General features: G+C 52.2%; 1 pseudogene across 1 annotated transcript in view; it reads left to right on the top strand.

The window, feature by feature from the left end:
* LOC146866703 (lysine-specific demethylase 5B-like) overlaps positions 1–11,954 on the top strand; it is a 501,879-nt pseudogene extending 489,925 nt beyond the window's left edge. The window contains exon 10 of the transcript XR_014966529.1: positions 11,202–11,954. The product of XR_014966529.1 is annotated as a lysine-specific demethylase 5B-like (transcript). The remainder of the gene's footprint in view (positions 1–11,201) is intronic.
* The last annotated feature ends 419 nt before the right edge of the window (positions 11,955–12,373 follow it).

The following is a 12,373-nucleotide window of genomic DNA, read 5'->3' as shown; positions in this document are numbered from 1 at the left end:
GGGAAGCTCACAGAGACAGCATGCTTTTGGTGCTTCCCCCTGCCCATCCTGGGGGAGGAGATTTAGCACCTCGCCCAGGATGTGCATTGTTGCAGGCCCAGGAGAGCAGGGGCTCTCCCACCCAGGGGTCCAGCAACGTGTTTGCTGTGTGGCAGCCTGGGCAGCCTCAGAGCAGACGTGGATTGTAGGTTAGGTTTTAGGGGGCATCTCTAAGATGCCCTCTGGGGTGCTTGGTACATTAAATCCCACACTGGCATCAGTGTGGGTTTAATGTGCTGAGAAGTTTGATACCAAACTTCTCAGTCTTCAGTGTTGCCATTATGGTGCTGTGGAGTTCGTGTTTGACAAGCTCTCAGCACCATGTACTCTTAAATGGCAGTACTGCACTTACAGTGCCCAGGAATGGACCTGGGTACTGTAGGGGCACAGGGCTCCTGCTCCTGTGCCCACACCATTGGCATAGGGCACCCAGCCAGAGGGGTGGCTGATATATGCCATGGCAGTGTAGGTGATGGGCATGGCACACAGGGATGTGGGCCATGTCGACTCTTTGTTTTGTCTTGCACCCAGACACTCAGCCTGCAAGGGCAGTGTGTGTGTGTGTAAGGGTACAGCACCTCTAAGGGTGGCACAATGAGTGCTGCAGCCCTTAGAGGCCTTCCCTGGTTACAAGGCCCTGGGTACCTAGCGTACCATTTACCAGGGGCTGACATGTGGCCAGGGTTTGCCAATTTGGGTTTTGTGTGTTTAGGGGAGGAACATAGGCCCTGGGCACCTGATTGGCAGGAGTCCAGGGCACACTCAGTCAAAGTACATTCAGCAAAAAGTGGGGGCATACCATGCAAGAAAGATGGCACTTTCTCACACTGCTCTTTAATCTATTCAAGAGGTGAGGAATCTGCTGGTAGAAGTTTTTTTTTGATGCGCTGCACTTGTCTTTGCCTCTAAGTGCATACAATAAATGGCTAAGGAAGTGACACCGGTGTGCCAGTTTGGTGCTATATGGGTCAGTGGCATCACACTTGCACACCCTACAGTGCAGAGATGGAGCCAGCGCCACCTACTGGCATAGGAAAGCAATTAAATCTTTATGGATCCAGTCTGGTGCCTGTAGATATTCAAGAAGTGAGAAACCTGCAGGTAGCTAGATCATCCACCAGATTGCTGTGGAAGGCAAGTAACTTTTTCTATATGTCTTGTTGGTAGTAGTTGCTCTAACTGGGCATTTCATTTGTGGTTTCCAATTTAATCTGTTATTCTATATTTTAAGTTTTTATCCGGGTTCCAACTCTTCGAGCCTTAAGTAATTTACCCCGTTCCCCGGTAGTTTAGGTTCCTAAAGAGTAATTTGGTTAGCCAATTCAGTGCTTTAGTAGCTTTGTGGCCATGAAACTACTGTGGTAAATGATTGTACTGAATATACTAATGTGAACTGCTCAGTAGCTGCTGATTGTCCCAGTATCCAAAGAATAATCTCCTACAGTGGGGCACAGATTTGATAAAGTGAAGCTGTTATAACTACCAATGTCAGTTTACATCAACAAGACTTTGGCAGTGTGTAGGGTTGTCTGCCTAGAACACTACCTATTTCAAGCTATGTCGCATGTTGGAACTATGATAGTGGCACACATACAAGACGTTCGCTTATGATGCGTTGGCACCAAACATGACTCATGCAGCAAATGTCCTTTGCTCACTTGAAGCCCCTCGGAGACAGTGAGGCACAGCTCTGATTTGCAAGACACAACAAGAAGCAGGGTCTGTCTCTGTCAAAATAGCTGCTATTGGGTACGTCTAGGGCAAAGTCGAAAGATGAGGACAAGTAGGGGGCAAAAAACAGGAAGCACAACCATAGCTCCTCGACATCCAGAGGCTTCCACTCCAGCAGTAGATTGCGCATTTGGTGGTCGTGACACCTAACTCTAACCTCTGTCCACCTCTCATCCTATAACATCTTAGTAGAAGATGCTTCCTGCGCCATAATCTACTCTGCAGCAGCACGTTGTTTCAAGCACACCAAGCTGCAGTTAATGTTCGTTCCGCCTCCCTCTGGTGTGCCATTAACCCAATGAGGCCTCCAGGTCACTCTCTCTCCTATGGTGTTGACTGACTACAGTCGAAGTCATCCTACTCCGCTAACAGCTGTGCCAAGTGCTTGTGCGCCTATGTGAGCCTGTCGGATGTAGAGGTATTCAATTACCAAAACTATTGCTAAAGGTGATGAACTATATATTGTAGTTTAATAGCCTCAATAATGGTAGTTGAAGTGGATGGAGGACATTTTGGAGTCAAAATCAACCATCATTCAAGGCCTCCAACATGTTCTGCATGATGAAAAGGGAGATCATTTGCTTCCATCTTGTTAAATTTATGCCTATATCTTGATTTGCAGAATGTCAGTAGCTTAGACACCGCTCTGAACTCTGCCCTGGATTAGTCTTTATGGTGTCTACGTTGCAGTTGTGTTTCAGAGTGCTGCACAAGTCCTTAAATTGCCGCTCCCCACTGAGATGAAGGCTGACCTCTTAAACAAATATATATATATATGTATGCATGCACTCTTTGTAGCACAAACCTAGCCAAAAGTCAGCTGAACATTGTACAGTGTCCAAAATGACAATAAATCAACAAGTGATGGAGGTTGCTGGTTTGTCGATTGTCTATTCATTGTGATGTAGTGTTGTTTAAAGAGGTGCATCTTCTGCTCGTTCCTAAATTAATGCAGTGTTCAGGTAGTCAGGATGGATACAGGGATGCTGGTCCCGATCTTAGATATATAGATGTAAAAAGCCTGCTGTCTTTTTTTAGTTTTTTGCACTTCTTGATTTTCAGTCTGATGGTGTTCTGGCCACAGGTACACCATGTGCCACCAGGGGAGTCAGTGAAGCTCTAGCAGGACAGGGCGCGTAAAATGCAATTACGGGGTGATCCTGTAGGTGTTAACCACCATCCAGATTCAAAGGTATGAGGTTTGAACAGCAGTTCTGAAGTCTGGAAGAAATAGTTTCATTTTCATACACAAGTGAGCTGCTACCAGGCCATGTGTGTTTTTGCAGTGTGTTTCTTGAGGGTGATGTCAATGTCGAGGGTGAATCCAAGTGACTTGGCATGCGATTAAAATTGGGGTCCGAAACTGTCAAGGTTCAGGTTAGTGGGGGGCGTGGCCAAGCCGCGAGCTAAGATGGCCGCACGGCGTTGAAGCTCCGCCATCGACCCGGCGCAAACCCTGCCTTCCTCGCCCTCCTGATGCGGGCGCGGGACGCCAGACGCCGCCGCTGACCCTACTACGGCCCCGGAGTGCGCTGGGATGCAGAACGGACCTCCCGGGCCACGGGGGCGCCCGGCGACGACCACATTATCCTGAGGCCTAAGATGGCGAGCTGATCCGGGGATGGGGGTCGCGAGTGCGAGGAAGGCGGCCGGCCGAGAGACAGGTACCCGGGGGGCTCAGGGGGGGGCATTGAGCACCGTGGTGCTGTCTGACGGGGACCCACTTCTCTCCCTGTGCCGTTGCGGACCGGAGGACGACCGGGCGCTCGGCTCTTGCCTTGCGCTCCGGGCGCGGCCTCGCTCGTTATCTCCTCCCTGGGGCCCCGGGCTAATTCGGTCGGGGGGCCTGGGAGGGGTGGCGGGACGGCCTGCTAGCGGTGGGGGGGGGGGCGGTTGGGGCCCTTCGCTGGGCCTGGCGCCCGGGTTGTCTCTGCCTCGATCCTTGGGCCCTCTCTGGGTTGGCCATGTGCTCCGCGGCCGGTGTGTGCGTTCCTCCCTTGCCCCTTCCGGCGGCCTCGAGTCGCGGCTGCTGACTACATCGCGCTGGTGCACTTGATGTTCCTTTGCGACCCTGCTGGCTCCATGGAGTTGTGGCCCTTGCCTGCTGCACAGTGAGGTCGAGATCTGTCCAGTGCCGGTGGGCCCAACAACGCCCGTGGTCCGGAATAGCTTGGCTAAGGATTGGCCTGCGCCATTGGACTGACGCTCCATCGCACCAGCGCCTCCCCTGCTCTACACACGACTGGCTGGTGGCCGTCTGGCGGTTGTGGGCATGGGTCGCAAAGACCCCAAACAGAAAACGCTGCAGTTCGAGAAACTGTCTGAGCAGCCCGCGGAAAACCACCCTGACATGCCGGACCCGGCCGGTGGTGCGACCGGCGGCTCGACGGCCCGTGCCCCGTCCCCGGACTGGCTACAGGAGATGCGCGCCGGCTTCAGGGCCCTGGATGGTCGCTTTGACGCCCTAGATAAGACTCTGGAAACTATGGGGGCCAAAATCCAGGCCCACGACAAGCGTCTGGGAGAGGCTGAGGCCCGGATCTCGGCAGTGGAGGATAAATCGGTGCAGGAGATCAAAAGGGTGGACTGATTGGAGCGCATATTGAAGGAAGTGGCCAGCAAAAATGAAGATTTGGAATCGCGCAGTCGGCGCAACAATGTGCGAATTATTGGGGTTCCGGAGTCCACGGCCACGGGCAGGCTTGATGTTTTTGTGGAACAACTGTTGGCTGATATCTTTGGGAGAGACTCCTTCACTCCTGGCTTCGTGGTGGAGCGTGCTCATCGCTCCCTGGGGCCGAGACCTAACCCGGGGCTTCCGCCTCGCCCGCTGATTGCCCGCATTATGAACTTCCGAGACCGCGACACTGCCTTGCGGCTTGCCAGAGAGAAGGGCGAGATTACCTGGCAGGGCTCAAGACTCTCATTCTACCCAGACTTCACCGCCATGGTCCAGGAGGCCAGGCGTGAGTATGCGGGGGTGAAGGCGGCGCTCCGGAACCTGGGCCTTAAATATGGCATGCTCTATCCGGCCCGGCTCCGGGTCGAGGTTGATGGCCGAGCTCGGCTATTTGACAATCCCGCTGCGGTGCAGGATTTTTGCCGTACCTAGAAGCCGCGCAGAGGCCCGCCGGGGGGGGATGAGGGTGGACGGTCTCCCCCTGGTAGTGGGTCTGCGGGCAGCCAGGACCTGTTCTCGACCTCCGGTGTCGGCTGAGACGGCGCCCGTCACCGAACTTTGCACTGTTTGACTTTGGTCATTGAGGGACGTATTAACATTTGGAGTATATTTGTGCTGCAGCGCTGGGTGGATTGCGGATCGTTGTCACCCCCCTTTGGTTGAAACCGATGGGATCGTTTTTTGTTGCGATGCTCTGCTTTCTACTGTTTGGTTGCACTTGGTATTACTGTCTAGAGCTCTGTTCTTTTTTTCCAGGATTGGGGTTGCCTCACGTTTGCGTGGTTTGGCTGGGTGGGGGGAGGGGGGTAGGGGTAAGCATTTTTGATTCTTCTAATATGGCTATGTGTGAACGAACTTTGATACACAGTGACATCCCGGTTTTGTTGCTCCCATTACTTGCTGACTGGCATCAATGGCCCACATAGGTCTGAATGAAGCTCCTCTCAATCTATCGTTGATGACTTGGAATGTCCGGGGCCTGAACAACCGGAGTAAATGCAAACAAATACTGCACTACTTAAATCGTCACCGGGTGGACATTGCTTTTCTTCAAGAGACTCATCTGCACGCTCCAACGACCTCCCGCTTTGCAGCTTCCTGGGGCGCTCACCGATACTTTGCCAATTTCAGTAATTACGCCAGAGGCACTGCGGTGCTGATCCATAAGAGAGTCCCGTTTCAGTGCCAGACGTTTCTGGGAGACAGGGAGGGGCGCTACTGTATTGTAAAGGGGGTTTTGATGGGCCATGTTGTCACTCTTGTCTGTGTGTATGCCCCCAACACTGACTCCCCTGACTTTTTCCATGCGCTTGCAGCCCAACTGGTAACCCTGGCGCCGGCTGGCGTCCTGCTGGGCGGCGACCTAAACATGTTGCTGGATGTGGGGCTGGATAGCACCTCTGGGGCCACAGATTCCAAGCCTAGGGCAAGGCGCGCATTCCAGGACCTTTGCCGTCGGTTCTCACTGACGGATATATGGCGCAGGCGAAACCCGAACACTACTGACTACACACACTTTTCAGGACAGCACAACACTTGGACCAGAATTGACTACTGGCTCCTCTCCCCGGGCCTGTCCCCTTGGTTACGCGCGTTGAGGACGTTCCCGAGAACGTACTCGGACCACTCCCCAGTCCTACTTGGCTTAGACGTTCCTCGACCTGAGGGTTTTGAGCGGCAGTGGCGTTTCCCTGGGAGGGCGCTATTGGATGACCTTTTTGTACACGAGGTTTCCGAGGCGATAGAGGACTACTTCACCATAAATACTGGCTCGGTGGACTCTTGGGCAGTGCTCTGGGATGGGTTCAAGGCATATATCAGAGGGGTTTGCATAGCTAAGCACGCGGGGGTCCTGAAGGTATTGCGCGCAACAATAACACAACTGGAGACACAGCTAGACGCGCTAGACACTGAGGCGCAGCAGGCACCCTCTGACGAGGTATTTACCAGGCGCTTACGCCTGTTGTCCGACTTCCGGGAGGCCGCGGACAGGGAGATCCTTTATTTGGGGAAATACCAGGTTGCACGTAGGTACGGAGAGGGGGACAGGCCAGGGCGCACGCTAGCGCAGGCCTTACGACCACCATACAGCAAGTCCCTGATCGCCGAGGTGCGGGGCACAGATGGTGAGCTCCGCACAACGCCCGCCGAGATCCGGGACGAATTCCTGGCCTACTATACAGATCTATACACCACCAAGTTGGGTGACTCCGCGGCCGCTCGTGCGGCCTATCTATCGGAAATCGCTCTTGTGTTCCTGGATAGGGGCATGCAGGAGTTCATGGCGGAACCTATAACGGTGGCGGAAGTGCGGGGGGCGATCAAAGTGCTTCGGGGCTCTTCAGCCCCGGGCCTTGATGGCTTCTCCGCTGACTTTTACAAGGCCTTTTCTGATCTGCTGGCGCCCAAGTTAATAGAGGTGTATGCGGAGGCCTTGGAGCGTGGCTCCCTCCCGTCTACGCTGAGTGAGGCAGTCATTGTGCTGCTCCCGAAGCCAAATAAGGACCCGACGTTGTGTGGGTCGTACAGGCCCCTCTCCCTCTTAAACACTTACTATAAGATCTTGGCCAAGATAGTGGCCAACAGGCTTTCCCAGCTGATGGAATTCATTATATCGCCCGCACAGTCTGGCTTTGTCCCCCGCCACTCGACGTCGCTGAATTTGCGTACGCTGTTCACGGTTCTGCACAGAATTAACCCGACCACACCGGCTGCAGCAATCCTCCTAGACACCGAAAAAGCGTTCGATTCTTTAGAATGGCCTTTCTTTCTTTCCGTCATGGAGCGCATGGGCATGCCTGCGAACTTCCTGGCGACTATCAGACTTCTCTATAGTCGCCCGACGGCCCGTTTGCGTCTCAACGGCACGCTATCTCGCCCATTCTCGCTCACGCGCGGTACGCGGCAGGGTTGCCCGCTTTCACCGCTCTTGTTTATTTTGGCTATGGACCCCCTGATTCGGCATTTCCAGGAGCGGCACCTCCACAGGGGTCTCCAGTTTCGGACGGGCCCATTGCTGGCCTCTCTCTATGCCGATGACACTATCCTGTATGTCAGGGAGCCGCAGGCCAACCTTGCCCCCTTGATACATGAAATCCTTCGTTTCGGTAGCCACTCGGGTCTGGGCATAAACTGGCATAAGTCCATCATCTTTCCATTGACTAGTGGCACCTCCCCATGGCAGTGTGAGTTCCCTCTGGAGTGGTGCCAGGACTCGGTGCGGTACCTGGGCATACAAATACATTTGAGCACGGACGAAATCATCCGCCTCAACTATGGCCGCGCGATTGCGCGACTGGAGACTCAGGTGGATGGGTGGCTGCGGCTCCCGCTCTCTATGTCCGCTAGGATAGCTATTCTTAAAATGATAGTGCTCCCCAAATTTTTGTATCTTTTCAATAATATCCCTATCCCTCTAACCCGGACCTTTTTCTGCACCCTGCGGTCCCTCATGATTAGACTGGTCTGGGGCGGGAAACACCCCCGGATCCGCTGGGCGACTCTCACACTCCCACAGGATCGAGGTGGCCTTGGAGTGCCTGATTTATATTTATACTACCTAGTCGCTCAGTGTGCACATGCCTATGCCTGGTATCACCCGGATGCTCGGATCCCATTCCTTCGCCCAGAGGCGGACTTTGTCCTCCCGGGTCGCCTGTCGGCGGTGTTGCCCAGAGGTGTCCCCAGAGACCCAATGGACATTCAAACGGTATCTACCACCAGCTGGGCGTGGAGCAGGCTCTCGCGCTATTTGGCTCAGCCGCTGCTGTATTCTTCTTCCCTCCCGCTACCCAACCCTGGGCTGTTACCGGGCACGGATGAAGCACTGGTGCAACGAACGTTGACGAAATTTGACCTCACCAGGATCGGGGACTTATACCCGGGTGGGCACATTTTCTCAGCATCGGAGGACGCGAGATTCAGTGATGCTACATTCATGGACCGGTTCGTTCTTCGCCGGCTCTATTGCGCCGCCCGGGCGGAGATTATGGGATTTCCCCTCGAGCCGGCCTCCTTGGAGCCCCTCACCACCCTGATTGACGCCGATACGGGGGCACATATTGTTTCCAAGCTGTACAGGGCGTGCGCAGCACTGGTCCCCTGTATGGACGATCGGGCGCGGGTGGAACGGGGATCCGACCTGGGTAGGCCTATCACGGACGAACAATGGACGGCATGTTGCAGGGTCACCGGCACGGTGTCACTGAACAGTCGTCACAAACTCCTACACTATAAATTCCTACGCCGTTGGTATATGACCCCTGTTAGACTCCATGCCATTGATCCCGCGCGGCCACACACCTGCTGGAAATGCGCTACACCACATGCCGATTTTGCACACATGTCTTGGACGTGTCCGAGACTACAGACATTCTGGACACAGGTTCACAAGATCCTAGAAGAGATGCTAGAGCTTACTCTGGTTCCCACTCCTGAGGTCGCACTGTTGGGGTATACCGTCAATTTCCCAAAGAATGTCCGTAAATTGGCCTCTCTGGGGCTTCTCCTGGCCAAGAGGGAGATAGCAAGGCACTGGGGGAAGAAGACAGCTCCCACGTCCAAGACGTGGCTCACGGCCATGGCTTTCTGTAGCACGAATAGCGAGATCTACTCTAGTCTCCTCCCCACGATAGCGCGTCCTAGGGACATCTGGGGCCCCTATAAAACGTACATTGCAGGCTTACCTGGCTCGACCCCGCCATCCCCGAATCCCAGAATAGCTCCCACTGGAGTGGGGTAGGTTGTACCAACCAATGTTACGCAGATGTAGTGGTCAGGGGAGGGTGCGGACGCAGGGATATTTTAGCTCCTGGGGTCAGGTACTGTGTGCCACATGGCGTTTTCCCATGTTCGAGATATGAGCAGGGGTGGAGGGTGGCTTTAGTGCCCTAGAAACAGAGCACGGGTCAGAGATCCCCCTGGTTCAGGTTCGGGCAAGTGTCAATGATGGATTGGTAAATGGGGTCTTGTTGTCAGTTGCATTGATGATGTGATATTGTTTATCTAAGAACCGGAAGTGTCACACAGTGGCTACTGATTTGCTTTTTGTTGATTGCACAGCCGTAAACTTTGTATTATTGGATTTGCCTAATTTCAATAAAATTTTTCAAAAAAAAGGTTCAGGTTAGTGAGCCAAATTTATACTATTCATTACTCGTCGTTTTCGGCAAATAACTGCAATTCTCCCTTAGTTGAGCTTTAGGTAGGTGCTGGATATCCTGATCTGGATGAAGTGGAGGCAGTGTTGTAGGTGTTTGATGTCTGAAGCAGAGGCGACTTTCAAGTAGAGTGGGGCGTGACACAGCCCCCTGCAGCCTAAGCACTGCAGTGGGGACCTCCAATCATTCAGGGGCCCGCAACCATTTCAACGGTGCCCCATTCTGCCCAAGGCCAATGGATATTTGTGAGGTTTGGGATACTCTGGGGCCCATCCTTTTGCATTCACATTTTACGGGGGGCATCATTTTTACATTGCACCATTTATGTGGAGTTATGTATCATCAGCATATTTGTGAGCCTTGATGCTGTCATCTGCAAGTGGAACCCCAGGGTGCTCTAGATATAGGTTGAAGATCACTGAGGACCATATGGAACCCAGAGGGACTCTGGAAGTGATGGGCATATATTGGGACCTGGAGGTGGCCTGGTGAACATACTGATGCTGGGCAGAAAGAGCGGAGGAAAACCATTGAAGGAGATTGCCAGTGAATCCCTTGGAAGGTGGTGGACTGGTCGACTGTGTCAAAGGTAGCTGAGGAGTCTAACAACATCAGGAAGCTTCAACTGCTTTAGCTTGGGACCTCTAGTCTTAAATATTTGCCAGGCAGCCACATGGGTATCTTTCCATACTTTCACCAGGCACAACTACATTAATGCACAACTAAGCAGAGGATCATTTTGCCAGCATGCTCCTGCAAGACTTCCTTGTGTAATGTCTGCTCCCCGAACAATTCTCATTGCAGGGAGCTTTGCTTTTGTATTGGCTCCGAATGTGAGGCATCTGTAGTTAGACGTATCCATCAGAAGGGTACTACCCTTCAATTACACTCTTTTCAGTGAATACTGACCACAGGTTCCTCACCAACCGCCCACTTTTTCCTGTTATGTAGTGGACTTTTATGTTCTAATCAGGTCCCAAGTTAGCTGGCTTGCACTGCCAATGAAAGATAATGTTCGAGGCATGTGAGCTGTAGATCACATGCTTTACATAGCCTGCCATCTAGAGTTGGGTCTGGATGTTTGCACTTTGTTTTTGTTCGAAGAAGTCTTTTCTAGTCACAAGGTAGGTGGTGACTCCTTTGGGTGATAGTGCTCATGGGCATCGACTCCATTGTTAGATTTTTTTTTCCGCCTTTGGGTTCAGATGCGAATTGCTGCCCTCCGGTTCGGCACCGTTTATTGGGTTCACCAGGCATCAGTGTGCTTCGGTGGCTCCTTTATACAGCTGCATGTCATCCCGTTTGGAGACAGGGCGAAGTTGCAGCAGAGGTCTGTGACCCAACCTGTTAACGTGCAGGAGCTATTGCAAAAGTTTTTAGATTGTCTAGCATCTGCGAAGATGTACAAGGTAAGGAATATGTGGTTAGAGTATCAATAAGATAGACCGTTAACAAAGGTAAGTAACTTATTCTTTTGTGTACTTCAAATTAAACAACGTGTTGACAGATATGGCTGCTAATTTCCAATAGAGCAGTCAAAATAATATTTCTGCAATAATTCTCAGGTTATTTGTTTTTCTCTTTAACTTTAGGTAGATTGTGTCCAGTGTGACGGCAGTTGCAACCAATGGTTTCATCAGGTCTGTGTTGGAGTTACCTCGGAAATGGCAGAAAAGGAAGATTATGTCTGCATTCAGTGCACAGCCAACAATGTTATGAATCGAAAATAGAACTTATTTTGCAAAACATTCAGGACTTTAGTAATTGTTTCCTTCCCTCTTACCTGCTCACTCCTGACCTCCCACCCCTCCTTCTATCCCTTTGCAACAGCCACAGGACTAGGTTCTACTGCAAGACTGCAATTGGTGCTATTTCTACCCTCTCGGGAACATTTTTCAGAACTCTTTACAAAATACAGACTTTTTTGGACAATTTTGTATATTTTTCTTACGAGCAGTTTGTGGTGGTGTTGGCAGTAAGGGCGGGGTCTGTTATGCTGTTTCTCCAGCCAGGGTTTTCAGTGATTTGGAGTCTTTGATACATGCACCTTTTAATGTACAGAGTTACCACTCAGTTCGAGGCATGTGGGCTGCTGAATTCATATCTGTGCATAGATCGCCGCCTAGTGTTGGGTCCGGATGATTGCACATTGTTGTCCTGGAAGAGTCTTCGAAGTATCACGAGATAGGTGGCTCCTCCCCTGGACTACAGTGCGCATGGGCATCCCCTGCATCCTTAGATTGTTTTTTTCCGCCATTGGGTTCGGATGTCCTTGTAGGAGAGTAGGGTCTGCTTTCTATGTTCACCCCCACTTTTTGCTTTTGCTTTGCTGGTTTTCGACTTAGATGTGGCTGTGGGCCTGCTGATCAGACCCACAGCCCTGCTGTTCTCTCTCTAAATTGATACTATGTACTTTAGGTGCATAACCCATTTGGATAGGATCACCTTATTGGCCCCTGTACAGTGTACCTTAGGTACCCAGGGCATAGGTGTACCCTAGGCCTACCAGGGGCTGCAGCATGTATTATGCCACCCCTGGCCTGGCCTTCCATTATGACACAACTGGCTGATCACTCAGCTGGGGCAAGGTCGTGTAATCACTCCTTGCTTAGGTGTAGTATTCCTATACCTAACTTACATATAGACACATGGGTACCTATCAGCCACTCCTATGGCAGGCCTTAACAATCCTGGAGGCAGAGTGCTTGGTAACATGTGAGATGGTGCTCTAGCATGAGCTGAGCCTGTCTGCAGCTTTCGGAAC

Source organism: Triturus cristatus, chromosome 1_2 (assembly GCF_964204655.1).
Source record: "Triturus cristatus chromosome 1_2, aTriCri1.1, whole genome shotgun sequence".
Classification (NCBI taxonomy): Eukaryota; Metazoa; Chordata; class Amphibia; order Caudata; family Salamandridae; genus Triturus; species Triturus cristatus.
This window is presented reverse-complemented; position numbering and strand designations above follow the sequence as displayed.